This window comes from Neomonachus schauinslandi, chromosome 2, assembly GCF_002201575.2.
Source record: "Neomonachus schauinslandi chromosome 2, ASM220157v2, whole genome shotgun sequence".
Taxonomy (NCBI): Eukaryota; Metazoa; Chordata; class Mammalia; order Carnivora; family Phocidae; genus Neomonachus; species Neomonachus schauinslandi.
This window is the reverse complement of record NC_058404.1, coordinates 201,779,243-201,790,908: the sequence shown is the minus strand read 5'-3', so window position 1 is coordinate 201,790,908 and position 11,666 is coordinate 201,779,243. Positions and strand designations below refer to the sequence as shown.

Sequence of the window (11,666 nt, the reverse complement as noted above, 5' to 3'; positions counted from 1 at the left end):
GGGTCGCCGGGGCAGGTGGCGTCCTGCGAGCAAGGCGCGGAGGGGGCGGTGCCCCCTCCCCCTCCCCCACCTCTTCGCGCCCGCGGATCCCGGCGGCGGCGGCGGCGGCGGCGGCGCCTGCGCGCCGTGGAGCTTGAGAACCTCGTGGCCAACTCGCTGCTGCTGAAAGCGCGCCAAGGTGGGTGTGCACGGCGGGCGCCGGAGCCTCCGGGGAGCCCGGACCCACGGTCCGCTCGGCCTCGCTCTCGGGACCGGCGGGTCCGAGGCGTCCACTGTCCTGCACCCCTTTCAGCACCTCCGGACCCCAAGTAAAGGTAGCCTGCGCCGTGCGCTCGTTAGTCTGAGCCTGCTGCCGAGACCTGCCGCCTCCCCGCAACGTCCAGTGCGTCAGCGCCGGGCGAGCAGGGTCCTAACCCGAGGCCGAGGAGGCCAGACGGCCTTGCGAAGCGGGCAAGAAACGACCAGCCTTTGTGGTTTTTGAAGGACAAAGAAGAGAAGCCTGTACGCGGCCCTGAGCAAGAGCCTTACTTAGCGTTGGTGGACTGGTATTTTAGCATAGCGTCTTGATTTTGAGCTTTGAGCTGAGGCTTTAGGGTGTGTAAATGGAAGCAAGTCAGTAAGAGTTCAGCCTTCTGTCCGTGTAAAAGCAGCAGTTGGCCCAGCCCTTCCGTCCGGAGATCGCTGGTAGAGCCCTCTGTCTCCAGAGCTGCCCACCTGTAGTCCTTCAGCCCCTGGGCTCCTGCGGAGTCGGTGATGGAGCAGGTGCTTCGTGTTTGTGCTGCGATCGATCGCGGTTGATGCCCGCGCGACGTGCACACTGGCCAGAACCCCGTGTTGAAGACCACGTGGAAAGGGCGTTTTATGCACCATGTCCCAGGGCTGGGCTTCCGTCCTGGGCGCACATGGCCAGGAAGGGGTGCTCCTGGTGACTTGGGATGCTGTTGGGAAGCATCAGTGAATTCCTCTTGTGATTGGAATAGTGAATAACGTTCTGTGGGAGAAGTTAACCTGGAATACCGCTCTTTTCAGATCTTTGGGGTTTGTTTCATTTTTAATCCACCCCCCTTCCCATCTGTGTCTTTCACGAGGAAAGGTGGGATCAGAAAGTGCCTGGTTCCTCAACTCATTGGAGACCTTGGGTCAGAAACATTCGTCAGGAATTCTTGCAGTAACAGTCACTGGTGCCGAGAATTAGATACCCAAGAGAGGGTTTAAATGGAAGGATCCAGATTTAAAAAGTAATGAACTTTTATTTTCTAAAGTGTCTCCTATTATTAAGAGTTGAGAATAGAGACCTCTTCTTGAATTATTCTGAATAGAAGACTGAAGGTGGGTGGGAAGAGAATGGGGTCTTATTTTTCTGTCAAGGCAGTGGGGCAACCTCCGCAGTAGGTTTCAGTGGAGCATTTGTGTCTGGTGTTTCTCACTTTGAACTCCAGATTGGTCACAGAGGTGACACGTCCTCCGTGGAAATCAGGTCTGACCCAAGCTCAACCTGTTTTCTTTCCACTGTACCATCACCTTGGCATAATGTACAAAACGGACTGTTAAGCAGATTTCTGTACAATGCTGTAAAGATTAGATAAGGAAGTAAACGTAAGTGCTCTGTAAGTGCTCTCTAAGTGCTAAATACATAAAACCAGGGGCGGTTGGCTGTCTCCTTCAGAAGAGTGTGACTTTGGTCTCGGGGTTGTGAGTTCGAGCCCCACGTGGGATGTAGAGATTACTTAAATAAATACAATCTTAAAAAAAATAAATACATAAAACCGGTATTTTCTGCCATAAAGCCTAGGACTGCAGTGATACTTTCAAAAGAGTTTTAATTTTTGTTCCCTAAAGTATTAACTCATAGTGGTGTAATTGTTAGGAGGTCTGCCCTTCATCAACAAAGAGTGTTTACTCCTGTGTTCAGAAAGAGTCTTTTTGTCTGTGTGGCTAATGGTTAGAGAAGTTAAATATGAAATATCAGAAAGATGAATATATACTGAGTGTTGGTTATAACTTAGGGCTGTTCTCCCAAGTTGAAACTTTATTTGCTTTAGGAGCTCATGCATGGCTAGTTCCTCATTTAGTTTCTCTGGCTCATGTATTGGAAAATTAATGTTTGGAAGGAGTGTACACAGCACAGCAGTTATATGTTGGCTCTGGGAATTACACTGTTGATTTAATATTATGAGTGAGTCCAGTCATTTTCTAGACTTATTTCAAATAAAATCAGTCTCTGTTCTCACACAGAGGTGTTTGAAACCGTTCCTCCTTTTAAGGAATGTTGGCATTGAAAAAGTTATTTGTCACTTTGCCAGGCACACTTTAAGGAAGTAGAAAATGATCATACTGTTAATAAAACACAAAATCGCTGGTTTTTTTTAACATTTAAAATATTTTCCTGTGTTATATATTTGTTAAGCAATTTGTGACCTCTCATGGCTTTAAATGATAACCTTAAATTGTTTGACATCATACTTCTGAGGAGACTTTCACCCCATTTTGTCTCTTGGAGAAATTGACAGCATAAATGCAGAGAGGAGAATAAGGATACATTTAATGTGGATTTTGGTCTTCTATGTAGTATTCTGTTCAGATTTCAAACGATTGTGTGATTAGCAGTTGCTCAGCATCTGACACAGAGTTAATACACCTGCTATCATTCGTGCTGTCTTTTGCTGAGGCTTCCTCCCCAGGATTTTGGTTGTAAGGGGTTTCTAGAAGTAGCTTATAAATCCTTTGATTCCAGAAGTGTAGTAGCTAATATTTTTGTTTCCTTCATTGCACGTCATTTGATTCCACACCCAAGAGCTACTTAATACATTATTGTTATAAAAAAAAAAATGAACAACTTTTGTGTTCATTTGGACATGTTCTTGTTTGCTTGCTATTCCAATCTTCTGTGCAGCAGGCCCTCCTTGCTTTCTTGTTCATTTCTTTCCATCCTTCTAGAATCCAGTTTACCTTCATCTTCATAGCTTGCTCTGATTCTTCCAGCTCGGAGGCACTCTCTGCCCTCGGGGAATTTGGAACTTGGGGTTTAGAACACTGTGTAGTCAGTGATTCTCAAGCTAAATTGTAATCCGTGTGTGGGCAGGGCATAGGTTTACCTTGATTTTTTATTCTTTTCAGTGCTGGCTAGCCATATAATCGGTACTTGGTAAACAGTTGGAGACTAAGGGGGTGATTTGTTATTTTGCTAAATTCAAGAAAGAGAAGGTGAAATTCATATTGAAAACGAAAGGATTGGCTCCATTCGGAGGGAATAAAGTAATAGTAATAAATATAATTTATTATATATATATAACAATATATATAATTATATATTATATAAAATAATATAAATATATAATATATAATATAATTTATTATATTTATATATATAATAATAAATATAATAAATAATAAAGTTTGCTGCAGTGCCTGGTGGTTGATAAGGATAGCTAACATCAGTGCCCGTTTGCTCTGTCCAGGAAGCAAGCTAAATTCTTTATGGGCATTATCCCAGCCAGTCCTATCCCTCCTCTCCTAACCTGTAAAACCGGACTGACAGTAATTCTACTTCGAAGGATAACGTGGCACAGTGCTCGGCACTCAGAAAGTGCTCAGTAAAGGGTAATAGTTGTGGCTGTAGATTTTGTTATGTCCAGTGTCATGATGAAGAGCTGGCACTTGAACATGCAGTTGTGTTAATTGACCTTGAACCTCATTCTTTGTCTCTAGTCCATTCTCATTCTTAGATTTCCCAAAAGCATAGCTTTCCTTTTCCTGAATTCTCACGTGTGGGAGGTCCTTGAACCTCATTTAGCCTTAAGCTTTATTATTTCTCACATCCATTCCTGTCTGTCCTCACCCAGTGCACACCCCTCGCCCCCCAACGCCATGGTCCCCTATAGCTCTTAAGTTGGCTAAGGGCCAGAATTTCCTAGCTGGTCTTCTTATTTCCAGACTTTCTTCTCCTTTATCATCCCCAATGCTGCTAGAACACTCTTTCTAAAACACCCATCTGTTCTCTTAATCTTCTGTTTACAATATGGCCCTAGACCTCCATTCCAGGACCCCCACAGGGTCCTATGTGACTCAGTGACCTGCTCTGCTTTCCTTGGCTATCTGTATTACACCCCTTCATGCCTTCCCGCCTGCTGAAGTCCTGTTCCTCCTCCGTGTTCCAGCTCGAGTGTCTTTCCCAGAACTTTGACACTCCTGCCGGAGGTTTGCTCGTTCCATCTTTTGTGCCCAGGATGAGCTGTTACTGCACTGGGCTGACTGGAGGCAGCTCCGGGTCTCCCTTCTGTGTCACCACTAGCCCTGTGGTAGCACCCAGTATATGCTCTACAAATGCCACTTGTGACTGAGGACAAAAGAGCACATCTCAGGAATTCTTTCAATACCGATGATAACCAGAAATTAAGGTTTCAAACTAAGCTGTCTTTTTAGACTAGTGGTCTGGAAATAGGGAACAAAAACTGAGATTTTATTCAACTTTAGAATGTCAGTAGTGAGTGCTTTTTATTTCATTTTGAATTTAATATTTGTTTTTATTAAATCAGTATTAAAATGTAATTATATCTGCAAGGCAAGCTCTAGTTCCCCTCTCAGTATTTACATGCTCATCACTAGCAAAGACAGCAGGATCAACTATAACTAGTTATGATGTTAGCAAAAGGCCAGGCACATGTGTTTCTGTTTTTTTCTTTTTTGGGTTTTTTAAGAATGGGAACACTTTGTTTTTACCAAATTGAACGAGAGTTCCTAGTTCAAAGACCACATGGCAATGCCACCTTGGTTGCCCCCTTACTGCTGTGCTAATTTGTCTCACTTCCCGGCAGAGACATTGTGCTTGAGTGTTTGCAGGGTAATCCTAGATCCTTTTTGTGAACATTTGTGTGCACTAAGTTTGCCAGGTCAACAAGGCTACTGGTGGTGTTCCCCCCTCCCCCCACCCGACCTCTAGGGGCAGGTGTTATTATTCCCTTTCACAGATGAGGGAGGGAAGGAGAAGTGACTTGCTCAAAGTCACATCACTAGTAAATGGAAGCATCAGGGTTCAGGCCTGGCCCCAGACACATGATCTAACCAATCATGTAATGCTGTCTGTTGAAAGACTTCCTCAGTTTGCTGCTTTTAATGGAAATGGGTTGATGTTTTGTCTTTAGCTTCTGGCATGAAATTAGCTTTCTAGATGTGGGAATGTCGCTCTTTGGCTGGTTGGACAACGTGAAAGCACGGTTGACAGAAGTTGGGATGTGGCAGGGAAGGTGGGGCCACTGGATTCGCATCTGACAAGGAGACATTTGGAGACAGTGTCTGTGTTTGAGCCACGAGAATTACAGAGCTAACAGTGTTGTTCAGAGTTACATTGGGAGTCCATACCAGGGCTGAAAGTGATGGTAAAGTGGCGATGGGGCAAGGCCTTCCTGATGTCACTCTGGTTCTGGAAGGAAGGGACTCGGTTTTTATTACATTTGCCTACCATGCTCATGTTCTTTCCTTCAGGTGCTTCATTGGGTTAAACACAGCATGTTCTCAAAAGGACAGCCTCCTCATGTCCCTTCATTGAGCTAGGAACAGAATTCTTGACTGGTTCTGTTCTACTAATTTAAAAAAAAATTTCCAAAGAATCCATAGTTTTAAAAATCAGAGAATAGTAGGACTTCTGACAGAAAGCTCTAGCCTTCCTCATACTCCTCCTCCTCTAGACTGAATGATTATCCCTCCCCCACCCCCCCACCTCCCACCAATTCACATGTTGAAACCTAATCCCCACTGTGATGGTATTTGGAGGTGCTTAGGTCATGAAGGTAGAGCCCTCATACAAGGGATAGTGCCCTTAGAAAAGATAACCCAAAGAGCTCCCTGGCCCCTTGCACCATATGAGGACTCAATGAGAAGACAGCCATCCGTGAACCAGGAAGCAGGCATTCACCAGATGCTGAGTCTGTGCACCTTGATCATGGACTTCCTGTCTCTAGAACTGTGAGAAGTGTTGTATATAACCCACCCCCCATGTATGGTATTTTGTTATAGCAGCAGGAGCAGACAAAGACCCCACTCCCCTCAGGTGCAGCCGCGTGGATTCTTTCATGGTTTCAGTTTTAGTTATTCTGGTGGTTACTGTTGCATTTCTGAAGAATAGTGCTTGTCAGTTTAGACTTCTATTAACTTTATGCTGTTGGATGAGGACATAGCTCCTCTAAACCAGCTCCTCCGTCTTCTTTCTCCCTCATTCATGTAGTTACATCACTGTTCTGAATTTCTGTATTGGTTATCTTTATAACTTAAAAAATTATTGGAATTCTCAGACTCTAAGACTTTTGCTCCCAAAGGGCATGGAGTATTATTTTACTGTTTATATTAGTCAGCTTGGGCTGCCATAACAAAATAACACAGACTGGGTGTTTTTTAAAATTTATTTATTTATTTACTTACTTACTTATACAGAGAGAGACAGAGAGAGGGAACACAAGCAGGGGGAGTGGGAGAGGGAGAAGCAAGCTTTATGCTGAGCAGTGAGCCCGATGTTGGGCTCAATTCCAGGACCCTGGGATCATGACCTGAGCCGAAGGCAGACGCTTAATGACTGAGCCACCCAGGCGCCCCTGGACTGGGTGTTTTAAAGAACAGAAATGCTTGGGGTTTTTTTGTTTTTTTGTTTTTGTTTTGTTTTGTTTTGTTTTGTTTTTACAGTTCTGAAGGCTAGGAATCCAAGGTCAAAGTACCACCATGGTTGATTTCTGGTGAGGACTCTCTTCCTGGGTTGTATAAGACTGCCTTCTCCCTGTGTCCTCCCATAGCCTTTCCTCTGTGTTTATGCTGAGAAACAGAGATTTTCTGGTGACTCCTCCTCTTATGAGTACACCTGTCAGATTAGAGCCCTAGCTGGCTGACCTCATTTAACCTTAGTTACCTCCCTGAAGGCCCTACCTCCAACTATAGTTACATTGGGGGTGAGGGCTTTAGCATGGAATTTGGGGGTGAGGGTGGGGTGGTGGGATACAAATCAGTCTATATAACACTGTTTTAATTTGCATTTTCCTAATTACTAGGGAGACTGAACATCTTTTCATAATGAGGGTGATTCATCTTTCCTCTTTGTGAATTGCTTGCCATATCTTCTGCACAATGAGGGCAGAGTATCTTATTGATTTATAGCAGTTTTTTTTTTTTTAAAGATTTTATTTATTTATCTGAGACAGAGAGAATGAGAGAGACAGAGAGCACATGAGAGGGGGGAGGGTCAGAGGGAGAAGCAGGCTCCCTGCCGAGCAGAGAGCCCGATGCGGGACTCGATCCCGGGACTCCAGGATCATGACCTGGGCCGAAGGCAGTCGCTTAACCAACTGAGCCACCCAGGCGCCCGATTTATAGCAGTTTTTTATGTAATATGGATACTAAGTATACATTGCACAGATCTCCCATTCTCCCACTTGCTGTATTTAGTTTTCCTATTGCTGCTGTAACAAGCTACCACAAACTAAATGGCTTAAAATGACACAGATTGTTATGTTACAGTTCTGGAGGTCAGAAGTCTGAAATGGGTCTGGGTAAGCTAAAATCAAGATGTCACTGGGGCGCCTGGGTGCTTTAGTCGTTAAGCATCTGCCTTCAGCTCAGGTCATGATCCCAGGGTCCTGGGATCGAGTCCCACATCGGGCTCCCTGCTCAGCTGGAAGCCTGCTTCTCCCTCTCCCACTCCCCTGCTTGTGTTCCCTCTCTCACTGTCTCTCTCTGTCAAATAAATAAATAAAATCTTAAAAAAAAAAAAAAAAAAAGATGTCAGAAGGGCTGTGTTCCTTTCTGGAGCTTCTAGGGAGAATGTTACCAGACAAAGAACGGGTTCTGAACTCAGGTTTGTCTGCTTGCTGCTCAAAAATCAGTACTCTAGAGACAAGTGACAGTGAGAAAGGAGAGTTGCTTTAGTCAGGAAGCCGGCAACCTGGAAGGCAAATGGACAGACGTCTCAAAGACCATCTTCCCTGTCCAGGCCAAGCTGGAGGGTTTTAGAGGGGAAGGCATGGGAGAAAGGAGGGGGCTATATACAAGAGAAGCAGGCGCTCAGGTGGTGAGCCCAGTGTCAGCGGGACCCTGAACACACTCGCTGGCATCAGGGGCAGCTGTGTTTGAATGTGGTCAGGCCTTGTCTTCTGGGAAAGTTTGGTCCTTTACTCCTGAAGGCTAGTGGTCTGCAAATCTTAAGGGGTTGGTTCTGCTACAGACCAAGGGAGTTAGGTCAGCAAGCCAAGAGTGAGTAAGCTTGAAGCGAGTTCGCCCTTCAGACCAGTTGGAGTGCTATTACAAATTCATTTTGGAGGTTCTATGGGAGAATCCATTTCCTGGCCCTTTTTGGCTTCTTGAGGCCGCCTGCATTCCTTGGCAATATCAAGTGTTAGCGAAGACGTGGAGCAGCTGCAGCTAGAACTCTCACACATTGCTTGTTGGAGTGCACAATTGGAGAACCTGACAGTTTCTGATAAACACACACCTACCCTATGACCCAGTGATTCTCCTTCCAGATACACCCAGTTCAGCGTGCACATGTCCACATAACGTCTCGTTCGAGAATGTTTACAGTGGCTTTATTCATAATAGTGTCAGACTGGAAACAACCCAGACGTTCCTCAATGAGAGGATGGATAAAGAAATACTGGTGCATGTAATGCTAGGCAGCTGTAAAAAGAAAGAGCTCCTGATGCACGCAAGAGCATGGACGAGTCTCAGGAGCATTATGTCAAGGAAAAAATCAGAAGAGTGAGCAATCCTCTGTGATTCCAGTGATATGAAGTGAAATTAATCCATGATAATACAAATTGGAATGGTAATTGCCTTGAAGAAGGGAGGGATTGACACCAAAGAGGCAGGAAGGAACTTTCTGGGGTGATGATAATGTAATAGTATTGGGGCACCTGGGTGGCTCAGTAGGTTAAGTGTCTGCCTTCAGTTCAGGTCATGATCTCAGGGTCCTGGGATCAAGCCCCACATCGGGCTCTCTGCTTAGCAGGGAGTCTGTATCTCCCTCTTATTCTCCCTCTGTGCTCTCTCTCTCAAATAAATAAAATCTTTTTAAAAAATTTAAAAAAAAAGTATATTGATTGATTCAGCTGGTAATTATGTGGGTGTATATACATTTGCAACATTTCACTGAGTGATAATAAGATTGGTGAATATTGTTGTGAAAATTGTGTCTGTTGAAAGTATTTTTTTAAGGAAAAAAATTTTATAAGATAGGGCCTCTTTATTCCTTAAATATTTGGTAAACCTTGCCCATGAAACTGCCTGAGCCTGGAGTCTCCCCCTGCCCCCACCTTGACCCTCCTGACTTGGAAGCAGGCATAGGGATGGTTTCTTTTTATTACCAATTTAGTTTAATACTTACTGTGATATTCAGGACTGTTTCTTCTTGAGTTAGGTTTGGTAATTTATGTTTTCTGAGAAAATTATTTTCATCTAAGCTTTCAAATTTATTTGGCATAAATGTTATTTGTAACACTTTCTATTTTTACAACTACAACTGTGATCTTTTTAATTTAGAATATTATTTGTATGGGTCTTTTATTTTTGTTAGGCTTGCAAAAGATTTTTGTTAATCTTTTCAATGAACCAGCCTTTGGTTTCATATGCTCTTGTCTATTATGTTTGCCTTCTGTTTTACTAATTACTGCTTGTATTGTGTTCTTTATTTTGATTTGCCTCTAGCTACTCAAGTTGAATGCTTAACCCATACTTTTTAAACTTTGTTTTAAAATAAATAAATTTAAGACTCTAACTTTTAAGTATTGGGTTAACAGCAGCCTACAAGTTTCTTCATGTGGTTTTTTTCATTTCAGTTATGTTTAATGATTATCATTGTGATTTCTTTGTTAAGCCTTGATTATTTGAGTGTGATTTTTAAGAAATTGTAAACTCATGGCACCTTTTTAAATGATCTTTTTTATTGTTGGTGATTTAATTATATATGATCAGAGGACATGGTCTTCACGATATCAGTATTTTGGTATTTGTTGAAATATACTTTGTAAGCTGGTACATGGTCAATTTTTATAAATGTTTTAACTGTTCTTAGGAAGAGTATGTGTTTTTTATTTGCTAGGTAAGACCCTGTATGATCATCCATTAGCTCAAGCTTGCTACTGTTACTATATAAATAGCCTCTATTTTTATTGCTTTTTGTCCGCTTGATTAATCAGTTTATGATAAAGTCTTGATATCTCTCACTAAGGCCGTGGATTTTTCAAATTTGTTTTCCCTGATTTGGTTGATTTTTTTTTTTTTTAAGATTTTATTTATTTATTTGAGAGAGAGAGAATGAGAGAGAGAGAGAGCGAGCTCATGAGAAGGGGGGAGGGTCAGAGGGAGAAGCAGGCTCCCTGCTGAGCAGAGAGCCCGATGCGGGACTCGATCCAGGGACTCCAGGATCATGACCTGAGCCGAAGGCAGTCGCTTAACCAACTGAGCCACCCAGGCGCCCCTGATTTGGTTGATTTTTATTTCCAAGACACTGTTAAGTATTTACTAGTTAATGATTTCAGTATCTTCTTGATGGGTTATTATTATTATTTTTTTTTATTATGTAAGGTGCATCTCTGTCCCCACCAGTGCATTTGCATTTACCTTAAGTTGTATTTTCATCAGACATGTCTATTATTATGCCTGCCTTTTTTTTTTTTTTTTTTGCTAATTTGTGCTGTTTTCCCTACCCCAGCCTTTTGGTGTGTTTTTTGAATGCTTCAGGTGTCTCTTGTAAACAATATATAGCTGGATTTTGATGGTTTATCCAGTCTAATAATCTCATTTTTTATTATTTAAGTTTTAGTCCCTATTTACATTTTATGTGACTTTTTTGGTATGTATTTTGCTACCATTTTTCCTACATTTATTTTTTTTCTCCTTCTTTCTCTTGGCTTGATAGTCTTATATAATCATGATAGCTAACATTTGAGTATTTGAAATATATAAAGCAGGACCCTGGGATCATGACCTGAGCTGAAGGCAGACACTCAACTGACTGAGCCACCCAGGCATCCCGACCAAGTTTTCTAGGAAAAGTTATGAAGTATTTCTTTTTTTTAAAGATTTTATTTATTTATTTGACAGAGAGAGACACAGCGAGAGCAGGAACACAAGCAGGGGGAGTGGGAGAGGGAGAAGCAGGCTTCCCACTGAGCAGGGAGCCCGATGTGGGACTCGATCCCAGGACCCTGGGATCATGACCTGAGCCGAAGGCAGACGCTTAACGACTGAGCCACCAAGGCGCCCCTGAAGTATTTTTTTTTTTAATTTTTATGTTAATCCCCATACATTACATCATTAGTTTTAGATGAAGTGTTCCATGATTCATTGTTTGTGCATAACACCCAGTGCTCCATGCAGAATGTGGAAGTATTTCTTTTTACCTGTATTTCTTCTTACCTGTTAGACTTTTGGAGTAATTTGTATAATGGTAACCAACAAAGGGTTAACCCATCCTCACGTAATGATGTCTAGATTCTATTACTATCATTGTGTTACTGCTGGTTTGAACAGTTATAAACCAGCCAGTTTATTAGCAACCAGTTTGGTTTGGCTTTTTCATAAAGTATATGATGGCTCTGATCTTTTTTTTCTTGCTCAGTGAACCAAAAATTGGATTTAGTGACTTTATGTTAATTTGTAGGAAAATTATTTGTGCAACCAATACTCTAAAA

The 11,666-nt window shown here is 42.6% G+C and overlaps 1 protein-coding gene across 1 annotated transcript in view; it reads left to right on the top strand.

Moving 5' to 3' along the window:
- Window positions 1-134: 134 nt before the first annotated feature.
- GRK4 (G protein-coupled receptor kinase 4) overlaps window positions 135-11,666 on the top strand; it is a 101,307-nt gene continuing 89,775 nt past the window's right edge. Inside the window, exon 1 of the mRNA XM_044913031.1 lies at window positions 135-178. The gene's annotated coding sequence lies outside the window, so the exon portion shown is untranslated. The remainder of the gene's footprint in view (window positions 179-11,666) is intronic.